The 20,247-nt window shown below is 36.4% G+C and overlaps 1 protein-coding gene and 1 long non-coding RNA gene across 13 annotated transcripts in view; one reads left to right on the top strand and one right to left on the bottom strand.

The window, feature by feature from the left end:
- CCDC178 (coiled-coil domain containing 178) overlaps positions 1–20,247 on the top strand; it is a 182,321-nt gene that overhangs the window by 1,830 nt on the left and 160,244 nt on the right. For all 12 annotated transcript variants that reach the window (XM_090137532.1, XM_090137520.1, XM_090137525.1 and 9 more), the window contains exons 2-3: positions 9,305–10,104; positions 12,897–12,990. The gene's annotated coding sequence lies outside the window, so the exon portion shown is untranslated. The remainder of the gene's footprint in view (positions 1–9,304; positions 10,105–12,896; positions 12,991–20,247) is intronic.
- On the bottom strand, positions 12,283–20,230 carry LOC149918580 (uncharacterized). Its single transcript, XR_016465156.1, has 3 exons — positions 20,165–20,230; positions 16,609–16,713; positions 12,283–12,715 (listed from the first exon to the last, which is right to left on the bottom strand). It is a non-coding gene; the product is annotated as an uncharacterized LOC149918580 (long non-coding RNA).

Genomic DNA, 20,247 nt, shown 5'->3' with positions numbered 1-20,247 from the left:
CCCTCCTTCATCCCTCCCCAGCAGCACTGCTGGCCTCCACTGTTAAGACTATAATTTCCCATCGAATGCACAATTCACTGGAAAAACAAACAAACAAACAAATCAGTGCAAAGAAGCACAACACTAAGGCTGCTTTACCTAGAGGAGGATAGGGCAGCCCTAGAGGAAGCAGCAGTGGCTGCCTGATTGCCCTTGGAGGGCTCTGGCATTCCGTGGGGCTCCAACCTCATGCTTGTCCCGTTTTTTCTCCCTGTCTTTTACAGCTGGATGTGACCTGTGGAAGGTAGTTCATCACCACAGAACCTTCCCAGATTTCATAACTTATTTTCCAAATGAAAATAATTAGTGAAACAAAATTCTATTAAAACAGTTGCGTCTAGATTTAGTTTTGACTCCAGGCTGTCCAGAATCGACCAGAGGATTTGGAATTGCCTAAGAAGGGTTTGAGAGAAAAGTGTTGAAGCTGGACTGCTTCAGGCTTGAGTTTGCTTGTGTAACGGATTGAAAATCATTCAGTTGTAGGAACAGCTCTGTATTCCTTAACTTTGTTATTTACTGAGTATTTTTTGTCACCTTAGTAACGTCTAGAAAGGAAATGCTCACTATTAGTATAAATTCTTTGTCAATTCTTTGTTTCTTTGTTTTCTGCCTTTTATGTCTCTGCCCTACTTTTTTTTTTTTTTCCCTTCCTTTTGCATTTCCTCGCCATTAGTAATTTCCTATTCCTTTATAACATAGGCTTCATTCACATCTCCCCCCGTGCCTAAGTTTTTAGTTGTTAACTACTTCAATAAAGCTGCCTTTGAAATACTGTCATTGTTCTCAATGTTGAAACTAGAACAAAACTAAAACAGCACAGTGAGGTTGATCAGTCACTCTCGTTATACGTGGCTAAACTAAATTTCTGTTAGTTTCCTGCCCATTTGCAGATAGGTGATGACCTGGTTGTTGGTCTGGTTGCTTCACATACATAACATGAACTGAATTTCCCATTTCTGAAGACAGCTTTGGGCTTGCAACACTGGTATTGGGCAGAGGAGGATATTTCTCGAGTAAACAGAAGTTTAGGGACCCTTTAAATCTTAGGGGGTTTTGGTGGTTTGATTGGTTTGTGCTTTTGTCTGCTGTAATCAGGACCACACTTTCTGGTATTTCTGTGGATGCATGTAATAGTTGTTATAGTATTGCATCCTTTCTATTCAGCTACTGCAGAAATGGGATCAGTTTCTGTGCTGCCATTGAATTCTTCTGCATCATTCCTGCAAAGTCCAGGTGCTCCTCAGTTCCTTTGGTTGTTCAAATGCAAATTGTTGGAAATCATATACTTAGTGTCCCTGACCTTGCTGGAGAAAGAAAACCATTTACACTGTATAATGTATCTGAGCAGAGAGCTAGTGTGCATTCTGCATGGTTTTCCTCATGATAAAAAAGAAAATGAATCCATGCCACTGCAATGAAAGAATTCTTTCTGCAAGACACGTTATAGCTGAATTTTATAAACACTGCCAGCATACTAGAGACCAAAGGAATCAACAGCACAGTGCGCTGCTGCTTTGAGGGTGTGAAAAATCATGTCTAACTAAGACTTGAAGCACAGCAGAAAAAGGTCAAATTGAGCTTACAGAAGAAAGCATTTCCTATTGATTATAAATAGTATTTACTGCTTGAATTAGATCTGACACTACAGGAGATTGTAACCATTGCTCTAACTGAACTGACAGTCACAAAATCAAGAGTGAGAAGTGGTGAACAGCATTCAAGCTGCAGCCCTGGAACTATGGCTGAAAGCTCGGCATACGTAGGGCATATCTCAGACATGATCTCGGGGAACTGTATGTGTACTTGTATGTATGGCAAGTGTAACTCTATATAAATACTGAAGAAAGATGTTAGATTCAAATATACCATTACATTCTACGTAAGCAGTATTTATGTGAAATTACAGTGCTGGATGTTACTGTACTGACTGTGGATAGAAGCAGTTATTTATTATGAATGCATTTGTGTGTGGTTACCTTTTCTCTCAGGATAATGTAGGCAGGCTACAAAGATAATACTGCACACTGGCTTCTGCATTTCAGTATTCAGTAAAATACTGCTATAGAAGTTCAGCATTTGACACATCTAGTGAAAGTACATGAAGAACAACATTGTTGTTTCCTGCATGTGAAAATGACTTTTGATACATATTGCTGAATTCCTTATTGTGTGCAATAATACTCCTTCCAAGTAGAAATCTGTAAACTGCAATAAGTACACACATTCATATTGGCTGCAGTGCTTCAGTACAACCAAACATTTCTGCAACACAAATTCCAGTTTCAGCTGTTACAAAAGAAATAGTATCAACTATTACATGGAAATACCAGATGTGCAGAAGGGTTTATTCACAGCATGAAAATTCAATCTAATGTGCCGCTATTACAATGGAAATTATATTTTCTACAATTGAATGAGAGATGCTGAGTCACAAGATAATTAAAAAAATAGCCCGGAATGATACTAATGAAGACACTGCATTTTCTGAATTAATTTCAGCACAGTGGTGACAGAAATCAAACTGAAGTACTTGTTTTTCTATGGACTTAAGAAAGCCAAAAAAAAGCCATTGTGATGGACAGTTAGCCACTTACAAAGAGTGCTGTATTTTCTGCAGAGTATGTTTTCTACTCCCGATTTAGAGCACACATATTACCAAGCATTCAGAATGCATGAGGTTCGCAGCATTTCTGACACGTAATGGACTTTTCTCTTTTGTTCATATGCCATATGGCCCAGAATCAACATTCAGAGTTTTTCAAATATGCTAATAATTCTTAATAACAAGCTTGGAATCTAGTATTATCTGGATAATATTACTGTATTTGGACAGACTCCTTAAGCTCATGAAAAAAACCACCCTACAGGCTGTACTTCAACATGTCAATACAGGAGGGGCTGAAGCTGAATTCTGCTGAATGGTAAATGAGGTACACCAAGTAGTCTTTTCTTAGGCACAGCATTTTTTCCATAGAGCCTGAAAGAGGTCATAGAACACATGGAAGAGCTCACCTTTCTTTGGAAAGAATAAAAAATAATTTTAAAAGAGACAAGCACATTTTTCAGGTTTAAAATCAAGATATACTTGTCTGTTCCTGACCACTGAATGGTTGTAGAGCTGCTAAGAATAGTAAGTCATAAACCCCCAGCTTTACCCTGTATCTTGTTGTAGCTGATTGTCTACCAGTGAAAGCTTTGGCTGTAAGCAGCCAGTAGATCTGCTGCTCACTTCAGTGGTTTTTTTTCAACTGTGTAAAATTGTCGTTTCTTTTGTCATAGACCAGGAATGGCCAACTATTGTGAAGTTTCTTTCGCACCCTTCTAGCCCTCCAGAGGCCAGATAAAGGCTTAGGCTTCTTTTTGTAGCACTGCAGCTGACCTAACTAACCAGGGACTTGCTTTGCCATCCCACCAAATTCAAGGTGGTAGAGCAGGGACAGCCCACCAAACAGCCACACTGGAATTAGATTCGGATTAATTTCCTTTTCCAGGGAGCACATCCCTGGGCTATGCTGCCATCATTTTTTCATACTATGAATATGGGATCGCTTTTACTCAAATCCACGGGGACAGTTTCTATGAGAAGTCCATTGTATGTGAACCAAGAGCATTTACACTGTATCTTAAAAGTGTGAGAAAGTAAACATTTCTTTGTGCATGCACTACCGAAGAGAACTCGCATCTGAGGCACCACACTCAGGCTGCACCCAGATCACACCTTCCTGGAAGTTCTGTTAACGGCACAAAGACTCAGAGGAGCAGGAACTGTCTGCAGATGGCTAGCAAGATTGCTTTCATTTCTGTGTAGTCAAATCAAAAACACAGCAGCTGATAGTTTATCTCATCTGCTCTTTTTCAGATGCTTATCTAGTTGATTATATGGAAGTTGTTGCATGGATTATAAATATACTTGCTGCAATTACAGGAGAATTTAAAGCTCTTTGCTTGTATTATCTGGTTCAGCAGAAATTACATATTTTCCTGTCTAGGTGATCCAGGAATTCCAAATGCACGGATGCCATTTTAAGTACCACATTTTAGCCTACAGAATGAATTTCATCCGCAGGATAGATAGGTAGCAAAATGTTGCATCAAGTTATGTCAATTTTAAGGAATTATGAAGGTGTGAGGAATTAGAAGCAAAATTGATATGCTATTTTATATTTTATTTTTCTCATGATGAGTCTCAGAGGATTGTCAGAACAAGCGAAAAAGGACAGGACAAATGTTCATGGCCAGAACAAAATTAGTGCAATGTCTCTAAAACCGCTCACCAGAATGAAGGGAAGTGACTCATGCACTACTAGTACAACTCACCCATTCCTTTTTTTTCTCCTTGAATGACTGACTTCAGAGCCTGTTTCTGCAGTTGCTCTAGCTGTCTAGCTATCTGTCTGTGATAGGCAACAGCATAAAATGACCAAACACAGCATTTATACTGTATGACATCTGCTGCTATAATCACTTTCTGGTCTGTTTTTAGCCAAGAGTGAAAGCTGTGAGAACTAGTACCAGTTACCTTAGATGTGCAATTTTTCCAACAAAGAAGAGTATGTATATGTATATGTACATATATGTAAGATCAGTATCACATTACCTGCAAGCAAACAAAGAGACAGAATGTTCAGTAGAATTTTGGAAGAGACTTCGAGACTTCACAGCTAACTTGGAAAGAAGAGCTTGGAAAACCTTCTCAGTGGACTAATTATAAATTTGAGAAGTAAAATACTGTGCAATCGCAGAAACTAATGCCAGGAGATCTACACATACAGAGTTAAACATTGCTAGGTTGAGGGTCCCCAAGCCTAACATAATAGCACAATCGCATAGAAACAAGCAGTCTAACAGAAAGAGAAGAACTGAAGTTCATTGTTGTCCAGCGGATCTGCAATTCAAATTTGGCTTTGTAAGTGCAAAACCTCAAAATCCTATGGAAGGAGTAGTCAGTGCTTATGTCGTCTCACATGGAGAAAAGGACTACATCTGTAAGCTATCTTCTGGATCAGCACACACCTGCTTGCACCTGCTTGCCAAGGGCAAAAAAGAAATATTTGAATTGTTTTCTGGTAAGGTTACTTTCCTGTGCCTTCTCAATATAACAAAGCAAATGATACCAGATAGTCTGGTCAGCCTTCTGCTAGCTGCCACTGACTATCTGCATGCACCTGAAACTTTTAGATAATAACAGAGAATAGCACAAATATATATATATATATATGCATATATATATAAAAGGTTTATTAACAAGCATAAATTTCTGAAAAAGAAGGAAAATATGGTGATGGAGTATTGGTGATAATCAGCAGAAGGTATTTCTCAAATGCACCGATGCAAAAGAAAAAATATCAGTCTGGGGGCATCTCACTGTGTGTTTTGTACGGACTCTTGCTGCAGATGTGATGGATTTGCTGCTCCTTTATGGCTATGGGAACACCTTTCAGTTCTAGCACACCATATATGATACCCTGGTTGATAAACAATTTCAGTTTAGGTGTATTGAATTAGATGTTGCCATCTGACTCCTTGTCCGCTCAGTTTAACAGGTGCTATGAATGCTTGAAACAGCTCTGCTGATTGCAGGAGCCCCTGCTTGGGCAAATATCTGCACAATCAGTGACATTTTATGTAATCACTTCTCTTGGCTATGTAAATCTAAAAAATGTAAAAAACAAATGAAAATTGAACAAAGTTCAATTGAACTTCTGAAAATGACAGAATTTTGTTTCTATGGGTGAAAATTGATGCGTTGTAATCTGAGGCAGGGACCAATTTCTGGCAGTGTGTCTGCAATGTAGCTTCCACATCAGTCAGTGGTCTGTAGGCATCATAATGCTGATGATATAAATACTTAAGATAAAATTATGGACATATGACTTAAATGCCCTTTAAAAACAGTTAAACAACATGTTACAAAATTGTAGAAATATCACATAGGAAACCCAGAGCTTTAATTAAAAACACACTAGTCAGAAAAGTGAGGTTAAAAATCAGAGCATTTGGTATTTGATTTCTTCAGTCTTCCTTCTGTTGCTTTTTTTTTTTTTTTGGTGGGATTTCTCAGATAAACTTATGCCTGCAAAAGGACATCCTAAATTCTGTGAGCCATCCATTTCCTACAGCAGCCATTTAGCAACAGGTCACATATAATCAAACTTTTAAGAAATAAAGAAAGTTAATACTTTACATCACCTTTTCCTTTTGTATGAAATAATTTCTCATTACAGCTAAGAATTAAAACTTTCATTTGTATTCTGTGCAATTAATCATGCTCATTACAGGCTACAAAATGAAATATCAATACTCAACATATGACATGTCACAGTTCAGTTGGCATGTCCAATGATATTTCCAATGATACTTCTAAGTTTAAAAGCAAGCTCAAGCCTGAAGTCCTTACTATTCCTAGATTTAAACTTTCTTCAATTTAAAATATGTGAGTAGCCTACTGAAATTCATAAGACTAGCTGTGTTGAGGAAATGCTTGCTAAAAGGAGGCTTCCAGCAGGGCAGCAGGTAATACAGCCACTGTAAAAATATTTGGCTGGATTGCCAAGGGCATATGGAGGGGATGCATACATGTGATGTTTGGATTTGCTCTTTCTTTTTAAGTCATTAAAATTGGAAAGTGAGTTTAGTATGCTTCTAGTTTGCCTAGCAGATATAGGGATAATTAATTGGGATTTATTTTTGAATTTTCTAATCTCCAGATATTTTTCAAGCATCCATTTAAAAATGTGAGTTGGTAGTTAATCCTGGCTTAAGAAACTTAATTTTAAATAAATGTTTAACAATTAATTGGACACACACTCAGATGATTTTGCATATTTTTCCTGAAGAATTACTATGTGTGGTTGCTTCACTGTCAGAACTGCAAGTTACCTACATAACTACATTGGGTTTTATATGGTCATTGTGAAGTTTATGGGTGGGAAATGCCTTGAGTAAATTATAGCAACTTATGGAAGGCTAACTTGGAAATTTTAAGGATTTGCGTTGCAGATGACTCCTCTTTTTAGAGGAGGGTTTTTAGGTTAGGGCTGGAACAGGAAGTAAAGGTTACAAGGCAGATTATAAGTGTAAAGGTTTGTGGACTGTGATTTTTAGATCAATCGCTTCAAATAGCTGGCTTTTAAGTTGTATTCAAAAATTATGATGGGAAAGGTCTGCAAGGAAGTTATTTTGGGAAATGAAAGAATCTAAAACATGTTACTAAAAGGAGAATATCACTTCTGATCAACTGCTTTTATAGCTGACTAGGTTGGTTCACTCCATTTGCATTTAAGAGACAAGTGAAATAATCTCATAATTTTCTGCATTCATTCTTCTAGAATTTGGAAAAGATAAAGAAAAGTGTTTTGCATAAGTACTGAAAATGGATGCAAAAGAATAAAATGCTGCACGGACAACATCTATCTTGACTTTTTCAAGGCCAGCCATCTATGTACACATGGGAGAAGTAAATGAAAATAAGATTTTTTTTACATGAAAAGGAGCAAATGCACTTCTTGATTTGATTTAAAATATCTGAATTGGTTATTTATCAGAAAGAAAACATTCTAAGCAAGCTATTTTTTCTGAGTATAAATCGAGTTCCATATTAGTAAGCACTATGGGAAGGAAAACAGCACTTTACCAATCCCCATATAAAGATATTTCAGATGGGTAAATTTATTACTGCTCAGCAGCAAAAGGCACACTGTAAAACTTTCTCAAGCAAACCACTGCATATGCTGCCTAAATTCTTAAGACAGAAGTTTGCCATTGAGCAAGGGAGCAAGGGAGCAGCTCATAAGCTATACATCATTTACATGGCATGTGGCCTAGCAGTATATGTTAACTATTTTGCAACAGAATCCTATAGCAAAAATACAAAGACGTGTTTTTAATCTACCACCTGATAGAGATTACTTCTGTTGTTCAGATGATCCCTGAGTAGTCCAAGCATGTACACTACAGCTGCATCCAGTCCCAGGCGCATGCAGGCTGTGATTCGATGTATCATGGCAATTTCAAAGAAAATAATATCCATTTTACGTTTTCCAAATCAGGAGTAGTCTACAGTTACTAACAAGTATGCAATGCTGTCCCTTTAATTAAATAACTTTGTTTAAGACATATAAATATTTGCATGGGGAATTCATTTTATGCATTCATGAGATGATCATGAGGAAAAATTCTCATGCTTGCTGGCCAAAAAGGCTAAGATGCTTGAATTAGACTCAAGCAGAAATGCATTAACCCAGAGTCACAAACCTCAAAGCTGTTCAAGATTTTTCTTGTCTGGAAATGCATGGAGTTCCTGGGAGCCTGCCTGCTCTACTGCCAGTTCCATGTGTGCTTGCTACCATATGGCTTCTGTGCATGCCTCCTGTGAGAGGCCAGGCAGGGTGCCTATAACTACCTTAAAGATAGCAAGCAGACTACAGTGGGACTCCTGGTTACGTTTAGTATATGAACAGTGAAAGAAAATGGTCTACTTGTAACCAAATCATTTAACGAAGTCCTCAGTACTCCATCTCTGCTTCTGAAAAATAGGCAGATATCCCCTTATGTCATTGTAATGTTGTAGTTTATTTTGCAAAGAGTGAATAAACTAGTTGGAATATACAGCTTTTCTTTGATTAGATCGAGTTTCATTCAAAATTGCTCTAGCTTTAGTCTTGTGGTTACCCATATGTTATTAAAGCATTTTTTTTCTTTTGGCATTTCCTTTGCGGGGAAGAGACTTGAACAAGAGTTTCAAGTTCCAAAATAAATGAAAGATAGTTATTCTGGTCTAAACAAGAAAAACTGTGGTTGCCATAGTCAGCATTGCAAACCAGATTTGGTTTAAGAAAATATTTCATCAAACCTCAGGAGGCATGGAGAAAGGTGAGCATTCACATGGAGATGCTGCACCATCACAAATCCTATACTCAGATCTCCTCCCTCTTGGAGCCCCTGGCAGTCCAATACTTTTTCTCTAGCACAGTTCTCCATCTCTAACTGCAGATATTAATATTTCATTTCTTCCTCCGTTTGTCTTCCTTGCTTATTCAAATTGAAAGCTTGTCAGAACAGGGACTGAAAATCTCTTGGTATGTATACATCATGAAATAAAGTGGAAATCTGAGCTTGGTTTGGTCTCTCAGGAGATCGTATGAAATAATTTATATATAGATTTGTATATATATTAAAATAAGTGGCAGTTATATGATATTTGAAAAATATAATTTTCCCAGCGTAAAATTATTACCTCACCTTTTTATTTTTTTTCCCCATATAGGCATCTAGAGAAAGCTGAATGTTAAAATGTGGCATGTGAATGGTCCACTGTCCCACTGACTGAGGGGGATAAAACATCCACTGGCCAACGACTGGATATTTTCAACAACTGGAACATCACAAAGACATAAACCAGCAATAATATTATCACACTGCAAAACTGAAGTTGACACTTCTGTACGAAGAAATTTTCAGCACAGATGCAAACATCAGAATAAATTACTGCACTAGTAATGTACACTTTCTAATGAGAATTCTCTTTGTTTTTAAAGAAGAAATACAAATTGTACGGCTGGATTTTTTTCTTTCAAATAAGTCAATTTACTGAAGACTTCAGGAATCTGAAAACATCATTACAACCCTGTTCAGTTTCACAACTTCATTCAGACCTTCTCTGCTGTTACAATTTTGGGACTGAAAGCCACAAGATGCTGTTAAATATAGCCAAAATGCTTACATTCAGATGGTCAGTTTTAACCTGAAGACAATTACTCTTCAAAAATGTATTTCTGGCTAAAATAGGAACTATTGAAAATCAGCCACAGATTAAGTCTAATTTTCCCTACCAGAAACTCTCCAGCCAACACGTGTTGCCTCCCTTATATACTATTGTACTTCAGCTTGCCAATACCACGCAAGCTGATCTCATAGTCTAGAAGTGGTGAATAGGTCGACATGATTTTTCTGTGATTCCAGTGAGAGGTACCCAACACTGTTCATGCTGTTCACTTTGTCTCCAAATAAACAGATGCAATTTTTCAATACAAAGAGTTATTTTTCATCACCAGTAAGAGGGGAAAGGTAAGACACTCACCAGATTAAATATTTGTTTGAGATCCAAAAGATGGTATAAACTATACATATAATATGTACTATGGTGACTCTTTAAACTGTCATTGTTCCTTTTTTTGGCTGCGTGTTATTCTTCTAAAATCCACATTCTTAGTATTCTTTGAACACTAGCACTAGTGTTCTGTCTGCTACACCTGGGGATTTCAGCTTTCAGAGTATTATTCCATCTGGAACTTATAAATTTTGACCTTTTATCCTAAAGGCCAGATTTCAATAGCTTTCCAGAGTTCTACAGTCCACATGGTGCATTTCTTCCATACTTCAACATCCTTAGTGTGTTCCATAATTGGTTGATTAAAAATGTAAAACAGAACAGTTTGTATTTCATGCACCTATGTTATTTATACTTCAAACAGTTCCCTGACATTTTATTTGGCTCTTCTTTCAAATAAATAATTCAGATAACGTATAACATTTTTGTAACTCAGGAATGAAAGTCAATACTATTCATAGTGCTGTTGACATGTCATCTAGTAATTTATGGAATAATTATGACCATATTTGGAGATGCCTATTCCTTACATTTCTGATCTGTCCTCCTCCCATACATCTTGACAATGTTGTTGTAATTCATGTATATTGTACAGACTGAATATATTTGAAGACAGACAATTCAATCCAGACAAATACATTAAAAATATAACACAGCTGTTTGGAGCTCTAGTTCTCCATGGGAATTTAACAGTAGACATTTTGCTAGCAATGAAGGAAATCTGCAATTCTACCCTTTATTCTTAATCCAGGAGACCGTGAATGATCATTTGTACTGCATCATTTTCTAAATCTGCTTAAACCTCTCAAGAATTCAGTTGATATAAATACGAAGTGCTTTATTTCAAGAAGAAGGTGATAGGTAGCATTATATGTACTTGAAAATAGTTTCTCAACAGCTTGATTTAAACATCTAGCCTTACTTATTACAGTTTTCTCAGATTTTAATTTTCTCAGTTAAAAGAACTACACAAACGTAGGAATTTATTTCCTTGTTAGTTTTTAATAATTCTTTTTAAGACTGTATGTTGCAAGAGTTTAAATCTTAAAAAACCCCAATGTAAAAAAGAGAGAAAACATTTCAAAGAGCGAAAAAGAACTCTGAAGTGATGTTGGTACAAATTAAAGAATGGGGATTCAAACTTGAAGAAATCAGTGGGAATTTTGCCATTGACTTCACAGGGTGAGAATTTTCCAGCCTTCCACCTTATCACCTTGGTACGTTGATTTTACACCTCTTGTTTAAATTAACACTTCCATAGTACATGGCTATTATTCCATGAGGATCAGTATTTCCTACGGCAGCAATATTGACAAGTAAAGAGCACAATCAGTGAAAGTCAACATGTAACATATAAACCTACCTGTGTGTTGTGATTCATTATCATCTAAAAACACTTCCATCAGAACTGACATGGCCATTCACTTTCTCAAAACAGCTCATTTTCAAATTTTCATTAGAAATTAACAGATTTGTCATGTTCTCTGAACTGAGTAACTGAAAATATCATTAAAATACCACTATTGTTTTTATTGAGAGTGATAATTAACATAAGCCCTTCTGTTTAAATTGACAGCTTTCTTTAGGAGACCATTCAAAATTTGTTTAAACTAGTTCCTCATCAAAATTAGGTATTAATTAAGAAATTACTATTTCATAATAGCACTCCAGAAGAATGCAAATCAGATGCAGAAAAAGATTGGCATGTTTAATTGTTTTTCTGTAGTACTCATTTTCTTTCATCATAAATGAACACTGGATTACTTTCATTAACAAAAATATTTCATAAACATGAGTGCATTTAAAATCCTTGGCTACAGCTTAAAAATATCTTTTCACAGTTACCTCATTATTGCCAGAATTGAGAGAATAATCCTTCTCTGGGTGTTGATCAAAAATCAAGCCCATAGAAAACATATATAAAATAATCAGAGATAGGTTAGTGTCACAATTACATACCATTTGGTAAACAGAATAATGAGTAATGCAGTGGTACAATGGGTATTTTTGACTAATTTTATTTTAATTATTTAACTTAATTTTACGTGGTGGGAATTGTTGTTTCTGTTTGTTAATCTCTAGTTAGATATTTTTCTTGCAGAAAGTCACAGAAGAAAATACCTGATTTGGGAGGATGTTCTTTGTTTGAATGTAACAATACATAGAGATTACAGAAAAATCTCTGTGTGTCAAATACATAAATATAAAAACTTCCTATACCAATGAATGTTTTAGATTATTTCCATATATGTAACAGCTTTAAAAATTACCACTGAAAAAGTGTTATTATGGGAACACTTGCTTTTTTTAGAAACAGACTGCAGTGCAAATGTTATTAATAAATTGTGAGTCCCCAAATGAAGATGAAGGTAATGTACTTCCTCACTGAATACTCACATGATCAACAGAATGTTATTCTCTGTAGATTTTGGTTTTGTAGAATATGAAGTCATTACAGAAGAGCTCTTCGTAGAAATGAAAAGATAAATCTGAATATTTGTGTTTTCTGAAAATACCATTTTGGTGTTGAAGCAAAAGAAGTCTGTACCATCAGCAGGAAACTACTGCCTTCAGTAAGGAAAAAAAAGGAAAGTGTTTCAGTCGGATACTTTAATACCATTTCACTACAAACATGAACATTCCATTTGGAAATTCTGATTTAGAATGAAATCCCTTCCTCCATTTGCATTTTATTAAAAAAAAAAAAAAAAAAAAAAAAAGCAGCATTTACTTTCTCGTTTTATTTCAGATAACTTCTTAATCAGCCAAACATTGCATTTTGAGACTCTGCTGTGTTCCCTGTAGATTGAATCCCTCTGGGTTCTCGTTTATTCTCCAGCAAAGTAGGTAAAAATCTAAATGATAAAATAGTGAATCTTCATTTAATTAAAATTCTAGGTAGAGCACTATAGAGCTTCTGGGAAGATTTTTCTCTCTCAAGATATAAGCAGTGTTAGCATTTCCTGTGAATTCCAAATATTGCATCAGTTAGTTCTATTTTACTCAATTTATAACAGCCTTTACTTAATCTCTTTTTGCCACAGTATTTTTAAAATCAAAGGTCCTGGGAGGATCTTGCTATACAGCCTTTTTACCTAGGAAAGTAATTTTGCTTGAAATATGGGGGTGTTAGAAATTATACCTGTGGCATATCCAGGTGTAAGTGCAAAAGATTAAGTGCATTTTTAATTACTGTATAGAGAGGAAATGTTTTGGGGTTTTTTTGTTGTTGTTTTTTTTTTTTTTAACACAGTGAGCTATTTTTGACAAGTCCACATTTTTCCCTTTAAAGTAGACATACGCAGTTACTTCAAAAAGTATTTAGTAAGTGTCGCAAGTATTAGAAGCAACGATAGTAAGGTAGTAGTTTACATGCTGGCGCAGACTGATATGGTTAGGGAATGCATTTTTTCCTTTTTCTTTCTTTTTTTTTTTTTCATATACTTCCAGGCAATTTAGATAGTCAGTGAAATCACTCATGAGCATTACAGACAAAATAAATCAAAGAAAACTCTGCTCTACCATGTGATGAAAACCTTTAGAATGCTTTCTTTGTGCGTGTTATTTAGTGTTGTGTTCTCACCAGATACTGTACCATGAAAATATACTGCAAATAGAAAAACAGTTTTGTTCAATAATGTGGTGATAATGAGGTGATATAAGAATGCTACTTTCTCCAACTAAAACAAATATTATCAAACGATAGGCATTTCTGAAGTATGTGAAATGTTAATGAGACTTCAAGTTCATTAAATTCATAACAAAAATCACTGAAATTCAGGAAAAAAAGATCTTAGATTCTTTCCAAGTTTTCCTATGAGGGCACTTTTAATAAGACTTCTAACTCTTAAGTGTAATTAAGGGCATAGGAGCATTGCTTCTGTGTGTACACAAGTCACTGTCAGTATTCATGATTTAAGGCTTTGAATTATGTCAGAAACATGCTGATAGTTAGAAAACAATGCACTCCAAGATATTTAATCTGCTTCCTTTCTGAAAGCCAATCAAAACCATGTAATACTGAGACCTTAGGCCTTCTGTGACAGAAGTTTGGAATGGCAGTTCAAACAGGGGAAATGTGGTTTGGGGTATATCAATTGCAGTCTGAAAAAAACAAAGAATGTTATGAGAGCCATTATTCTTTTTATCCTTCTTCAAGCATTTTCCCAAAGTTTCATTTAAGCTATATAACAAATAGTTGAAAAAATCATTGCTTTCTGTATATGGGATATAGGAGAAAATTATTGGCAAGACATCAGCTTCTAGGCTGCTTCCGAGTTGGTAAACATTTCTGGTTGCCAACAATGCACTTTGGGAGATATTTGCATTGGCTGTTTTTCTCATTTTTATGTTTATTGTAAATTCTACAGGAAAACTGAAAAAAAGCATCTCATGTTTACACCACTGCTTTCTGCTGCTGTTATTATTATATTGTGTATAAACACAGTTTCCATCTGTATCAAGAAAGACTATCACAGTGTACAGTCATGTATTGTTTCTCAGTTGTGAAGCAAGTATGAAAGGATATGGATGCTTTTCTGTATTAATTTGAATAGTGTCTTAGGTTAAAAAAGAATGTGTGATTGTTGTTTTGATTTTTTTTTTCTCTTCTCTGTGTGGCTGTTTTTGAACATGGGAGTATGTATATGTTAATTCACACACCGGTAGCCTGTGAAAGGTTTCTTCATCCTCAGTGGTCATTGGATGCCATTTAGCATGAAGATTCACAATGTTATGTTTCTGGAAAGTCAGAATTTTGAAAAGAGAAGTAATGACAGTGAGTCGGTGGAATAGCAACTGGTATTGCTTTTGCTAATGGATAATTTCTAGTTCGGACTGCTCATAATCATATATCAGTGTGCGTATGTCTGTATTACGTAGAAACACAGAGCAATGTTTTAGTAGTTCTTATACACAGATGTATTTATTTGCAAAAAATGCAAAGATCCTAATTCTCATCAGGCTTAAATGAATGTTTTGTTTTCACTTTTTTTCCTAAAATTAACTCATGTCATTTCTAGGTCTAGGATTCAGGATTTTCCAATCTATGATGTATCTTTAAATGAACATAAAGTCAACTAAAATTTTACAAACAGTATTATTTCCGTGCCACACAATGATGTATTTCCATATCTATTATTAATGCCTTGGTTGCTACTGTCTCTTTTAAATTACGTTGTATTATGCCTGTAGCATGTGTTTGTGTGCATTATCTTCACATGCCTCATCTTGTTCTCTTGCTCTGATCTGAGCGGGGAACTTTTCTATTTAAAATCAAGACAACAGCTTCTGGATTATTAACAACTCTGTCACAAGAATTTGCATCTGCTACTCAATTGTGGTGGTAAGACAATGTCTGTCTCACTGTATCCTGCATTTTGATAACAGATATGATCTCTCTCAGTTTTTCAACACTAACTAACTAGACTCTATTCCTTAACTGACAGTTTCTTTTAAGCTTACAGGACTCAACAGCACTTACATAAAAAGAGATATATGAGCATCACACAGAATTCCAGTCACTGTTAGATAACACAACAGAGATCGCATTTATGTACATAGGGACGCTGACCCTACAGAAATGTTTCTGTTGGTCACAGTATTTGTGATTCAGCATGTGGAAAGCTGTGCTTTTGCAAGAGGTGATGATAACTTTCTTGTGCAGTATTAGCTTAGGCAGCCAAGACACCATTTTTAAGTACATTTGGCTTTTCAGCATTGTCGTAACTACAGCCTGTTCTAAAGAGTTGCATGAATAATTGAGTATTTGCTTTCACAGCCAAAATGAAAAATGTGTGTGTTGGAAATGAGTCATAAAGAACCAAATTGTGGCTTTTCACAGTTAATATGAAGGAATTTTTATGCAAGTTAAAATTCTGTTTGTTCTGTAATAATGTTTCTATTTTCAGGCATTTGAAAGAAAAGAAAAGCATAGAGACACATACGTGTATATACATGTATGTATACACAACCTTCCAGTACCCAAAGGTGACCTGCAGAAAAGTTGGGGAGGGACTCTTTAGAAGGACATGTAGTGACAGGACAATAAGAAATGGTTTTAAACTGGAAGAGAGTAGATTTAGGCTAGATATCAGGAAGAAATTCTTTACTGTGAGGGTGGTGAGACACTGGAACAGGTTGATAAGAGAGGCTGTGGATGCCCCCTCCCTGGAAGCACTCAAGACCAGGCTGTGTGGGGCTTTGAGCAACCTGGTCTAGAGGGAAGTGTTTCTACCCTGCTATAGCAGGGGGGTAGGAGCTAGGTGATCTTAAAGGTCCCTTCCAATCCAAACCATTCTATGATTACATGATTCTATCGTATGTACAAAGCTACTTCTATCCAGTAAGCTGGTACTGGATCAGCTAACCCAGATGCAAGTATCTAATGTTTCCTTCTATTTTGAGGAGCTCAAATTCACATTTTCAATCCCATGAAGATGCCTTTAAAATCTGTGCCTTACCAAAACTGACAGAAATCCTTCAGCATTTTACACACAATTGCTGAATGGTTAAAGTTGAACTCTGGAGACCACCTCTGGTGCACCCCTCCTGCTCAAGTAGGGCTCCTAGAAGTATTTGAGACCACAGAAGAAAATATGGGAAATCTGTAACTTGCTGGAAAATCCCCTCCCTCCAGTTTTGATTCTATGATCTTCTCTGTTGCTACTAAATAAAGATCCAAAGTGGCTTATTTTGATGGCATTTGACTAGTATTTCAGCTATTGATGTAATAATTACAGCACAATTAGAACATTGACAAACATATTTGATAGAACAGCCAATGAGATTCCATTAAGAATTCTGAATAAAAAATCTTTTGCATCCCTCCACAAACTTTCGTAAGACACTGTTGCTGTAAAGTACTCCAATGACATGGCTGCTTTGGGGCATTATTTGTATTTTGCCCTGCTGTGTAATTTCAGCAACTGGCAATGGGGCAACGGCAGTTTATTTTGCAGTACACTTCATCTTCTCCTATCCTGCTTACCACAGGATGAGCTATAAGTGTGGTACAACAAGAGATTAAACACTATTCCAACATGCTAGCAATTCCTCAAAGTTGTGCAATGGGCAAATTACTATATTAAATGTAATTAGTTTTGCACTGCTTGATTTGTTGAAAGCAGATGATATGAAATGAATCTGGATCATGGATTCGATTTTCCCACATAAGACATTACTGTGTTATTAACATTCTGCATAAAGGCTGAAAATGTAAAACCACCCTAGATGGCAACCTTAGGGTCTAGTTTAGTTCTAAAAATGTACTTAATGAAACAGCTCATTGCTAAACAAGCAGACTTTCTCCTTATATCTGCTAAGACATTTGTAACACATAATATCTTGGAAAGGGACTTCATCTTCATGTATCCCTGCTAGCACTGCGGGATGACTTGGACTGTCTTGTTTTGGCAACATGCTAGCAACTTACGTTAAGTTATAGTCAGTTATGGTTTCTATTTATGTAATTAAACACACAACTTGGACAGATAATAGAATTTAATAGTAATTACGTATGAAAAAAAGAAGTAGAAACTAAGAAGGGAATACATGTTTTCATGTTACTGTAATTCTAGTTCAAAGCAGTTTCAGCTAATTGAGACAAGGCACCTCCATTCCATTCCTTTGGGTATAGCACAGAATGGTAGCACAGAAAAGATGTTGTTTGGTGCAAACTCAGGAGCTGAGTTTTTTTAGGTACCTCATTCTGAAGGAAAGTGTTGGGCTAACTTCCCAGTCTCCAGTTAGGTGCAGAAATTAGGTCTACGTTGTGGACGTAGATCTAATGCCTCTTCTGACATGGCCAAACATCTCTGCAACAATTGTTCTTTCATCTTCTCTTTTAATGGAAAAAAAACACAGTGCTGTGTTTGCCTTTTTAACTTAACTTTGTTAGCCATAAATGTATAAAATTCCCATGCACATTGCAGAAGATTAAAGAAGTGGGTCCTGAATTTCAGTATTGCAACTTAACATTCAGTTCTGAGGTATAAGCAGCTTATCATTTAACTACATTTTGCTGCAGCACATGCAGGCTGGAATAAATGGCATAATTGGTACCAATTTTTCAAATTCTCCTGTTTCTGCAATACACACCATGAAATCATCGGCCCTTCCTTTATGGATTGATTTAGTATATGTTTTACTGACAGTAAAAAAGAAAAATAATAGCAGTTGTAGGCAGTGGGCAGAATAATAAAATAATATCCATTTTAGAGTATGGTGGGTTTTTTTGCAGTATTCTTTATCGTCTCATTTTACATTCTGTGGATTATTAAATAAACGTAAAAAAAATCTCAAAACTGTGGCATGTAGTAACATTCAGGATTTTTCTAGTTCTATTAAAATCCTGATCATTATTTATTGAGGGTGAAAGGATATAAGAGAGATGCAAACACGTTCACTGGACACACTGATGATCTGCATGGGTATTTTTATGTTCATATTACATATGTCTATAATTTCCTAATTCTAAACACTAAAAATATGATGTGAGTTACTTATGAGTAAAACATTTTATACTTAATCCTGCTACTTTTCAAGGCATGTAGCTGTAAGAAAAATCTTTGTGCTATTCTAATATATTAAAAAAAAAAAAAACACACCAGGAAATACTTTCTATGAGATTAATGAATATATTAATACACTCTTGAAGCTTTATTCCCATTTATGAATAAATTATGGACCTAACTACAAAGACATTCAACTTTTGGGTAAATCTAGTTTTTACTAACACAATCTAAATTTTTCAAATATATTAGATAGCTGACAGCTATCTAAATGATTTTTTTTCTATATTTGTTCAGAAAAGTCTGCAACTAAGGATGACCACAGCAGCCTTATGGTAACAGTCAAAAGATAAGACATGTTCTTTGTCTCACAATAGCTACCAAGATCGATAACTACTCCATAAGATCAAACGCATTAACATTGAAACTTGTCATAAATCTGTGATTTGAAAGAGCTCCCTTCACCACTTCAAAAGTGGTTTTCCCTTTCCTTGGAAAAGCCTAGAAGATGGCAGAAATTGTGTATTGTCAAATAAGTAATGATAAATCTCAATATGAGAAATGTGTGCAATAACCATGGTGGTCGGGACCTTGGATTTAGCCTGAAAAGCAAAAAATTTACACTTTCTCCCTCTTCTCTTCAGATAATTATCACAAGGTTAAAATTGTGATTTCAAAGCCTATTAATATCTAGGAACGTGATATTTCTTCTCTTGCTTCATGGCTTCCTAGAGTACTGAAGATTTTCATTTTGTTATTGTTCTCTATCAAAGGTATCTATTTTGAGATATCTATTTAAATACAGTATCAGCAGAGAGCTAAGGATGGTTTTGAAGTCCCCTATGCAACAATGCTCTTAATCCCTCTCATTAGCTGAATCACAGCACCCACAGAATGGCTGAGGCTGGCAGAGCCCTCTGGGTCCATCAGGCCCAACCCCAAACTCCATCAGGGACACCAGAGCAAGGGCCCAGGCCCCGGTCCAGGCAGCTGCTGAAGGTCTCTGAGGAGCAGAGCCCACACAGCCTCTGGGCAGCCTGTGCCAGTGCTCCATCACCTGCACAGCACAGAAGTGCTCCTGGTGCTTTGAGGGAACATCCTGTGTTCCAGTTTGCGCCCACTGCCTCTTATCCTGGCACTGGGCACCCCAGAAAAGAACCTGGCTCTGTCCTCTCTGCACCCTCCCTTCAGATACTGATCCATATTGCTGAGATCTTCCCTAAGCCTTTTCTTCTGTAGGCTGAACAGCCCCACCTCTCAGCCTCTCCTCACAGGAGAGGGGCTCCAGCCCTGTCATATTTGTTGCCCTGTGTTGGACTTTCCCCACTATGTCAGGGTCTCCCTCGTGCTGGTGGAAGGAGGTGCAACTGGACAAAGTGTTCACCAGTGCAGAGTAGATGGGAAGGATCACTGCTCTCAATTTGCTGACAGCACTCCTTATTTCCCCAGCTTAATTTTATGCTCCAACTTTAAAATAGGGGAGAAGTGCAGAAAGCCGAGCCTTTACCTATTACTGTTACACAAGCAGTGTTAATGATCAGGACTCCTGAGGGGTCTGGAGCACAAGCGTTACTGGGGGTGGCTGAGGGA

Source organism: Phasianus colchicus, chromosome 3, assembly GCF_987193195.1.
Source record: "Phasianus colchicus chromosome 3, bPhaCol1.hap1.1, whole genome shotgun sequence".
Taxonomy (NCBI): domain Eukaryota; kingdom Metazoa; phylum Chordata; class Aves; order Galliformes; family Phasianidae; genus Phasianus; species Phasianus colchicus.
The sequence above is the reverse complement of the archived record's forward strand: the minus strand, read 5'-3'. Positions and strand labels throughout refer to the sequence as shown.